The sequence below is a fragment of the Atta colombica genome, unplaced genomic scaffold (genome assembly GCF_001594045.1).
Source record: "Atta colombica isolate Treedump-2 unplaced genomic scaffold, Acol1.0 scaffold126, whole genome shotgun sequence".
NCBI lineage: Eukaryota > Metazoa > Arthropoda > Insecta > Hymenoptera > Formicidae > Atta > Atta colombica.
In genome coordinates this window covers 2,087,225-2,096,228 of record NW_017259213.1, presented here as the reverse complement: position 1 = coordinate 2,096,228, position 9,004 = coordinate 2,087,225, and the positions used below count along the sequence as shown (strand labels likewise).

At 35.3% G+C, this 9,004-nt stretch overlaps 1 protein-coding gene across 1 annotated transcript in view; it reads left to right on the top strand.

Moving 5' to 3' along the window:
- The window catches only part of LOC108695170 (protein Wnt-1), a 23,166-nt gene that overhangs the window by 12,024 nt on the left and 2,138 nt on the right, over nucleotides 1–9,004 (top strand). The gene's annotated exons all lie outside the window — the stretch shown is intronic.

Genomic DNA, 9,004 nt, shown 5'->3' with positions numbered 1-9,004 from the left:
TATATATACATAAACTTAAGACGTATTTAATCTGCGTTTCAAAAGATAGTACATAGCCTTGATATAATCAGTGTTCCCAATAGAATAATTCATTGGGAACGAGTTTCAGAGGAGGAAATGAGAAACATAAGCAACAAGAGAGACAGAAAGAGAGAGAGAGAGAGAGAGAGAAGGAGACAAAGAGAAGGAGAGAGAGAGAGAGAGAGAGAGGTCCGATCATGGTCGTTAAGATTGCCAGTGACAAATCTGTCGATTTGCTTAAGTTAACACAGGCTCGAGACGTCTCGTAACACTCGGTAGATTAAGTAATAAGGTCGTCATCTCGTCATCGCAATGCGTCATCGCTAAGCAAACGACACCTTCAAGATAAGCCGTAGACTTTTCAGCGGATGTACAGTTAATTTAAAACGACATCATTGGCCTCTTATCTGGCCGGAAAACATATACGTATTACTTCGAATGGATCATACTTCTCTTAACTTTACTTTAGCTCAATTATACACAATTATACCATACAATAAAGCTAAAATTTATTTATTATGTTTATGAGTTTATATCAATTTTATATAAACTTTATTAAAGACGAAACATAAATTACAATTATACAAAATTAATAATTTCAACGTACCTAAATTGTAATTAAAAAACAAAATAATATTTGATAATATCTGATATATAAATATGTGATCTATTTTATTGTATGTATTTATACTTTCTATATAGAATTTGTATAGATATATGAAATACTCTATTGAGTATATAATAAATAATTGTATTCGCTGAGTATTGAAATTATATTATTCTGTTTAAAACATGATCGGACACCCGCGGTGCTGTCGACAAGGCGCATTAACACCTCGTTTGAATGCGAACGCGCGATCGCATAGATCGAGTGCATAGAGCGCGAAGGCTCGAAGTCGTCGTGGGGTTAGAAGGACGAGAGCACGATGATGCCTCGGTGAGGAATGAAGAGAGGGCAAGGGGGCTTTAGGAGGCGTGCCCTTCGTCCGAAGGCCCCGGGCACGTGCCCTCACCGGCCAGATGTATGTTTTGCAACCTGATAATGGACCTTCTCGTACCAGTTCTGGCTCCCCTGCGGCTCTTTTAGATCTCGTCGAGGCGATTGTAAGCCGAGCTTTTTCGCTCGAGCCGCTCCCACCCCATTATGTCGAATGTCCCCATATGGCCACTTAGTAAAACTAAAAGAAGTACACTGCGCAAAAAGAGAAAGAAAGAAAGAGAGAGAGAGAGAGAGAGAGAGAGAGAAGAAGAAGGGAAAAAGAGAGGAAAGGGGTAGAGAGCGAAAGAGTAGCTTGCGCGTTATTTTCATGAGCCTGTAACATGTACGCTTCGACGCCCAGAGACATGTTTCATTGCAACATTGCAACACGAAACGATCGTAACGTCGCAATGGGGTGACGAGGATTTAGCGGTTAATACGAGATGTTCCCTCTGTTACGTCTGCGACTAACGTCGGTATCTAGTTGCAGATAGATTCGTATCTTCCGTATATACTAACATCCTTATTTCCAATTCACCCTCCGATTGTATTCATTCGTTATTACAATGCATTTGTCGCCAACGTACTAAAAATGATTAACTATTCTATATGAGAATACTTTGAGGTTACCTTTATAGTGCAATATTACAAGCTCACTTTGTTGCTTCTTAACTTTCCGAAACTAACAGTGGACTTATTCAAATATATTATAAATCTCTTTGTTAAAAATGTCAAACAATTCAATTTTTTTATATTTGGTCTTTCTTTCTTAAGTACATCTTTTTTATATTTTTTTTTTCTCTATATTACATATCTCTTCATGTTTTATTACGTTATATTTCATATACAAATTTGAATTATTTTATTAAAATATACTTAATATTCATTTTTATACGAGTTATGTCATTTTAATTCCTTGAAATTAATTAATGCCTTTTAAGTAACATAAATTAAATGAGTAAATTAAATTGAGTCTGTAAGACATCAGTATCAGTAAATATGTTACAAATTTTAGGCGTCAGTTTCAAAAGTTTAAGTATCTTCTTGATGAAATATTATTGAGTATAATAGAATTTATGAAGTCCACGATCGTTTCAAGTATTTTGCGGGTTTGGAGATTTCTACGAAAGCGTTCGTAAAAAAGCTGATGTACTAATATATTCGATGCATAATGCACATTTTTTTTGCATATGCATCAGAAATATTATTTAAAGAGTTATATAATCTCTTGCGTTATTACTTTATTTCGCGGCCATTAGGGAATAAAGACGAGGCGCAGAAGCTATTAGAAATTCCGTAAATTGAACAGGCGCGTCACGGTAACGTGCGGCATTTATATGACACCTGTAAACGAAAAAGTGAGAGCGCCATGTGGCATCCATAACGCTTGACGTGTTAATCAAGTCCCGAGAAAGCCACTCACGGATAATAACGCCGGTGGGGACGAGAATCCATTTTTACATTCGCTTCGCACTTCTATGATACATTGTTCTGTCAGGAGCGGGTAGAAAATGATTACGTATAAATCGTGAGATACAAAAGCGCGTCACGCGGTTTAAAGATCGATCGTAATGTTATTCCTGTCGAGATTAAATAACCGTTGTGAGAGGTATTAATTTGATGTGCGCGAAAAACCTGTCATGATTACGTTCACCAATCTATTGCGCAAATTAGATAAAGTCTAATAGATTCAATTAGATAAAGTCTAATAGAACATTTATGAGTACAATGCCTATTTCTATCAATAAATTTCTCGGTTTAATATATTTTATTTTTTTTAATTCTTAAAACTCTTTATTTTTTTTAATTCTTAAAACTAGAAAAGGATAAAAAATAAATTAAATTGAGAGATCAAAGTTAATTTACATTGATAAAAATGAACATAAATGGAATTTAACCGCAAATTCACGCAAATTAAAGAAGAAAAAACGATAATTTTTCTTTATATTCTATATAAGATATATCATAGAGATCTATACAAACAAATATGTACATAAATGATAATTGATTGAATTTATTTTTGCACTCAAAAGGAACTTAACTTATTTGTATTATGTAGAATAGATTACCACGGTAAATTTCAGTATATTTTGCCTTTTTCCATTTTCCATAACAATCTGCAGGATCACTCGCAACTTCCACGGGGAAGAGACGGAGCCCTCGACCTTTCACCTTTTCGTCTTCATCGCCCCGTATGACCGCGGACCAGTTTTCTCCGCCCTTCTCACTGCCGCTTTCGCTTCTTATGTACATCTTCTTTGTCCTCGCACGGATCCTCTCGAGATTTGATCTTCACTGCACTGGTATAAGGGAAACGCAGATCGCTATCAACTACCGGTAATTCACTCGCGTACTTGTCGCATTCGAGGAGATCGAAAAGAGGGTCCGGAAAGAACTCGTAGTCGAACATCGGTTTAAACGGTCGTTTCCGGATTATCACCATGCACAAACTGTCTACAGTCATGTTGGAAATATAAGCTGTGAGAGTAGAATGACGACATACAGATTTCCAAGCGGGATAACACGAATCTATTGCGCCGTATTGGTCTCACGTTAATATTATCGAGTGTTGCGTGACATTTCGTCGCAAATATACATATTATTATGGTAAGAAAGAGAAAGTCATGTAGAGATTCTCGTTTTACATTTAGTTTTTTAAAAAATTTATGTACGCGTTTTAAACTGTTAATTGAGAAATATAAGTACTAAGTTAGAGGATGTAAGATACTCTGTATGGACATTAATTTACTCGACGCGAATAATTATTAAGTACGGAACAAGTTGTCAATCCAGATTGGAATTTTTAATAATGAGCGAGTAAGACGATCTTAATGTATTCATGGGTCAGTGTGGAAATGCACGATTAACGATTTGATAAAAAACACGATGTCGATTAACATGTATACGAGCTGAAACTTTTGTCGACATCGAGTAACACGAGAATTAAATATATATACGGCATTTGAATTTAAATAATATATAATCATTGCGTACGTAAAAAAATGAAGGGAATTAATGTTGAGCAGAGGATCTGTGCATGAGAAGATTTTCGGGGACTTGACTCCGATACTTTTGGTTGCGTTTGTACTCGATATTATAGCTGGTAGTGAGTGCATTCGCGGCCTGTAATCATTTCGCCGCCAAGAGCCACCTACCGCATTGGTACCCTTGCCTTCCACCGTTCTCCATCTCGTTTCATCCAACTCTTCTTCTACTCCTTTCTCTCGCGGCTTTCTCGTACCTCTGCATCTTCCTTCTCTTCGGCACACACTGTGGCTCGCAAAAGCAAGCCTCGCAGCCTAATTGCTCGGTAAACTGCGAAGATTCTGCCGCATAACACTGTTTCTTCCTCTCCCAGATTATTTTTGATTATGACAACCGAAATCGTTCGATTCGAATCGCGAGAAAAAAGAACAATCGCGTCGTCAGTGACAGATAAACTCTTTCATTCATGTACAATAGTTTTATTTAATTAAAAACTCAGAGAATAAAAATAAAATTAGAAAATAACAGTTTAAAAAATATACATAAATAATTATTTTGTTAAAGTATTAAAAATTTAATTAAATAGTTAAAATAATGATGTAAAAATAAATAATTATGTACGATCAATAATTATATACGATTGGTTGTCAAAATTTTATGCAACGTTGCTTATCATGCTGAGTTTTTACGTAATTATTTTGATGATCCACTATTTTTAGATCTACTTAAATCAGATTTATTTAAATTTTTAAATACTTTAATAAAATTGTTCCGTATGAATATCTAATAAAATTTGGTATATAACCAATGGAATGAATATAAGAATGGTTTCAATCTTGATCAACACATAATATGCAAATAATCATCTTTCTTCCCGGCTATGCTCTATCAATGAGGCAACCAATCAGCGAAAGAAGTTCGCGATTAGTTACGGACCTGTACCCTATCTCACGAAATGACGTTGCAGCTCTGCGCGGTTTGCATTTCACCTTCATGATTCTATTATAGCACGAGTTTCAACAGAAGGCAAATTGTAAAGCGCGAGAAAAGGAAGAGACACAAAGAACTTTTATGATACAGAGCGGAAATCCGTAACAAATTTCAAACTCATTTTACCAATTAATTACGTTATTCCTGAAAGCCACACGTTACACAACATTAAAATCAGAGCCATCCTTTTTGACAACAAATTAATAAATTCGCACATTCTTAATTGTGCAAATATTTTCAATCTTTCTCTCAAGACGGATACACATTTGTAATCTTTATTATAAATTTAGACTATATGAGGTTGTGACACGTTCCGAATATCTTCGCTATAAATCGTAATATCGATATAATCCATTTATAAGACAAATTCAATCAAATCTGTCCGGTGCGTGCAGGACACGTATTGGCGACGTCAGGCGCTTTTTGTTACGATCATAAATCCCGGCCTATGATGAGCTACATGTGTCGACGACACGCCACGATTTCTTGCGAAAACGTGAGCCGCGACCCAATGGGCCTCGCGTGATTTTTACATCTTGTTTGCTTCCATCCTGCAAGCCCACACTCGACCCCGCGGGTCTATATGGTGCTCCATGTTATTCCGCGATCTTTGAGTTCCTCAGGACTGTTCTGCCTGTTCTTCGCTACCCTTTATCTTTCTTATTTTCGAGCCTAGCCAAGTTGTCGCCACGATCATTCGTAAGGCCGTCGGAGATACTTCGTCACTGTATATCAAGAAACACTGTTCACAAATATATTAAAGATAAAATTTTAAAAAATATTTTTTTTAAATTTTATCTTTAATATATTTGTTGTTTAATATATTTTTTTTAGATATATGATATAAATTTTGAAATATTTTGAATATAATGTCTAAACATATTAAATTATTATTGAAACTTTTAAAAATAATACACAGTGACAAATGTTAATATTATTCTTGTTTATATAAATCGCAATTGTTCTTGAATGAGCAATTTAATTTTCTGTATGTCTATTAAGAGTGAAAGCCGTTTTTAAAGCCAAACACTCCTTTAAACCCGCACTTTTCTTTACATTGACATCTTAAGTTGCTGAAATGGCAATCTCTGTCTCAGCGCAAGTAATAAATCCATCTTTCTGTTCTTTATAACATTTGTAATGAATCATTGTAAGCGATTTTACATCCAGCCTATCACTTGACATCATGGACCACCATCTTACGTCTAATGGCTGTATTACGACACATCTACATAAATCATCACGTCGCCGATATCGTCGTCGGGGACCACCATCGCCAGTACGTCGTTTTAGATTCCACGTGTAGGTGGTTACACCATAACTCGTTCTGTCTCCTGACAGATACTCGGGTCGCGACAGTAGCAATAATTCCTAACGATTTTATCTCTGTGGAATTTTAGCCGAGACGCAAATGTCCCTCGTAAAGATGCGCGACGATGCCGCTTAGGACAATCTCGAAAACGATGTAGTCGCGGAGATCGCGGCTTTTTGCTCTATATGCTTCATCGAGGATCTACATCGAAAGGCCAACTGTTCGTCCGACAAACTATTTTATAATAAAACTTATACCCTAATATTGATACTAATTTTTTCAAACTAGAATTATCAAGTAGTCTGTAAATTTGATTTGAAAGATCTAGAATATTTTTTATATAAGTATATACTTTGTAAACTCTTTGAAGTAAAATCTCATTTTAAGGAGTAAAAATTCAATCAATTTTGAAAAAGAGCAGTTCAATTTTCAACTTTAAGAGTGAGAATCACTCTAAAATATTTGAAATCATTACAGTCTTGCATGTAACGATTTCTTACAATAATTTAATAGGATTTTGTTGTTTGTGTTGATAATAGGATTGTTATCATTTATATTCGTTGACTTAAATCATTTTAAATAAGAATTTAATATAAGAATTTAGATAATAAATTAATTCCTTTTTAATAAAACATTAATAAAAAATATCATTGCAATTGAAAATATAGCGATATAATTGACATAGCTAAAAAAAAAATATCCTATCTATTTTATTTTCCTCAAATTTTCGCAAGACTACATGAAAGGGTTTGGACTCAAAATATTTCGAATCTGTTTCATAATAAAACTTATCTTTTAAATCTGTTCCAACTGCCGGGTTAAAGAGACAGATTCCAAAGTAGTACGCGAGTACGACCTAAGGAACTTGATGTGTGCGCGCGTGTTTACCCTGCGGGTACACTCTGACTGCACCTCCAACTTGCTATTTGAACGAGTCGATAAAACCGCCGTCGAACTATTTATCGTACGCGGAACAAGCGAGAATGATGTACTCGCTTCGTTGACGGCAAACAATTGCTGTACCGGGAGATTATCGAGTCGCACTTTTTATCCTTCATCTAAACTTTCCTCGTACTGTGTCTTTCATTCTTTCTCTCACTTCTCATACATTCTTCCATCGTTTCGTTCTTCTATGACCTCGCGCATGCCGATAACAGTATATTTCCGTGCCTTCAAGAAACAAGACCGCGACTTGCTTATCTACGAGTGAGACAGTCCGATTGTTTGAAAATCATAAATCCTGTAGAAACCAAGAAAAATCGAACGGATTCCACAGTTGGTTTCCACGAATCACAAAATCCATGACGAGGCAATGAGTTTATCGAGGGCGTTCGTTGCAAATGATTAATCCACGTTCTTAAGACATGATTCAACGAACACTATGGCTTCGTATTCTAAAAAAACGGAAAAAAGAGAAATAGGAAAGGAAAAAACAGAAACTCTCTAAAATTTTTAGAATGAACTGTGAAATTTTTAGAATGAAACTCTGAAAAATGAAATTTCACTTTTAAAGATTGAAAATTAAGCTTTTTTTCAGGACTAAATCGATTTTCACTCTTTAAAATGGCATTTCAGTCCAAAGAATTTAGAATAACAAATCTATTTTATTCTGCAGCAAATTTTTTCTATCCCTTCATTCTTTTTTTTTTCTCAGTTTTCTTTTCTCAAAGAGATAAAAAAATGCACATATATTACAAATAAATACTGTGAAACACCAATAGCAAAGATTACATCAATAACAGAATGATAGAATTTATTTTCTTTAAGCAAAGAAAACTGTAAGAAAATAAATGTGCAATTTTTTGTGTCTCAATAATAATGGAAAATTTTTGAAAATGAATAGTTTCGTTAAAGAAATACTAAATAATTAGCAAATGCTATGTTGCAACACGTAGCCATATCTCTTCCTGTCTACTCGACAAATTGATCTTCTCAGCTGTCCTTGTTAAACGAATTTGTGACACTTTCATGCTCTCTCGTTGTTAGTCTTTAGAATCGCGCGAGAACGTCTCGACTAGAAGGCAACGCGATTACTAACGGTGTAATCCATTCAGTCATGGTAGTCTGACATTATGATAAATAATATCTGGAACTGATCGAATTTAGGATGAGAGAGGAAATAGGGCAAGGATTCACCGTAACAACGAGCCATGTAACGGCATAAATCTTCTTTCTGCTTTTCTTCAACGCACCTGCCTTCTCACTTCCGCCAACGCCAACTCTGCATTAATATTAAAGAAAATCATCGCTCATTTTTCTCCTTCTTCCCTTTCTTCTATGATTTTGTTCGACCACGTTCTATCTGTTCTCAATGCTCGCTACTATTAAGAAGAGAGCTCGAGATGTCACTGTCGTAACGTAAAAGACTCGTAACGAATCTAGAATTTCGAACCCAGGATGGTTCGTTACGGACGATACCATCGTGCCACCGTTGATCCATCGTTGAATCGTTTAACGTCTTATTCTTGTTCAATTTTACGGATTCTATCATTTCGATACGCACGCGCATTTAATCGGCCGAGGAAAGTTTCCCATCGACTTATAGTCGATCACTCTAAAGAAGTAGCTTAGAATAGGCAGCTTAAATAGAAAATGCTACAAACTTTCTAATCCCCTTGGCTTACCTCTCTATACAACATTCAATAATTTGCGTCAGATGTGATATAATTATTATTTTGTAAAAATTTCGTATATGTAGGAATTTACCTAATAAATCA